Consider the following 1591-nt stretch of genomic DNA (forward strand, 5'->3'; position numbering starts at 1 on the left):
TTTCAATGCTCAAGATGAGAATTCTTGGGCTGCATCTGAACGTTGGGAGCCTGACCCTATGGAGGCAGATCCATCCATAGGTAGCAGGAACAGGAGGTCAATTGATATTCTTGGCAAAAAATATCCCCAGCGAAATTGATCGACTGCTTGATGACTATGCCAAACAATTCCATGTGCTAAGAGCTCCACGGAAGATCATGTGAAAAAGAATCTTGGAACTGTTAAGTTGGAGCTGAAATTTGAAGACCGATCAGTTGAGTTTGTTGTGGCTCTAGTTCATGTGAGAATCATCATGTTGTTTCAGGAACAGCCAAGGTGGACATCAAATGATCTTTCTCTAGTTTCTTTCCTGCACAGTGATTCATAAAACCTCACATGCATCAGTTCAAAAATTAATAGATGACTTTTAACGCATGAGACATTGAGCACATGCCACACACGCAGGTTATTTACACAGGTTCACACATAGGCCAATGCTCCACGTAGATTATTGTTGGCTCGTTTAACTTGACAATAAAATGGTAATGTGACCCTTCACAGCATTCACCACCGTTGGTCAAACACAATACACACGGTCAAACAGTGGTCGGATCTAACTTCTTCGCAGGTCTCCATGCCCTTGACCTTTCTACTCCTCAAATTCTGCAGATCCGCAACGTGACTGCATATAACTCACACAGTCCACCGCTCGGCCCACTGCTTTGGAAGCTCCAATGCTCAAATGTTTGAAAATGCCAAATTTCATGTGTTTTTCTGAGGAGTGTTTGACTTTACATGTAATGCCTTCTGCTTGTGGTCAGAAAAAGAAAGGAATTCCTGGCTTATCTTTGGTATCAGACCAGCGATATCTTCCATACAAAAGGCCGAATCCTCATCATTATTGATAGCCACGAAGTAGTTCTGTATTGGCAAGAAGTAATATGCTCCATCGAAATGGAATGTGACAGAGGGAAAGGTTGAACTTACAGAGCCCTACGGGCGAATGCAGTAGTCGAGGCGAGCGATATGGTTATCAGTCTTCCGGTAACCAATAAATGGTGCCAACGCGTCCTTCACGGCATAATAAGAAATCTCTGGCAAATCAGTGCCAGTTGTTCCAGAGTCAATGATAAGTCTGCTAGTGCCATTAGATTGGAGATCAAAAGTACTGGCAAGGTTTTCCTCGAAGAATAGGTGTGGAACCGCCACCCATGGCATTCAAGCTAGCGGTGTAACCTATATACAGAGGGCTGCCAATATTGGTTCACGAACAAAGATTTCCACGGCATGCTGTTACAACTGGTATTTTTCGCTCAGTCAATGGATGAGGGTAAAGGAAGAACGATATTTTCAAGAAACAATAATAATCCTTCAATAAACCTCGCTAGTATGCTCCAAATGTGACAGCAAAAGGATGTTCTCAGCTCTAACTAATCTTATCGTCGCTTTGATACCACATGAAGAAGAATCACAAAGCTATAAAACCATATGCACAGCAAATTAACTCACAGAACAACAAACTGGCGGAAAAGGCAGAGAGCCATCATGTGGTCTCTCATACTCATGTAATTCTCTCTTTTTCAAATAATTTAATAATACATTTAAATACATG

This window comes from Pinus tabuliformis, chromosome 1_1 (assembly GCF_031772625.1).
Source record: "Pinus tabuliformis cultivar Carrire ecotype Pingquan chromosome 1_1, CPIR1, whole genome shotgun sequence".
Lineage (NCBI taxonomy): Eukaryota > Viridiplantae > Streptophyta > Pinopsida > Pinales > Pinaceae > Pinus > Pinus tabuliformis.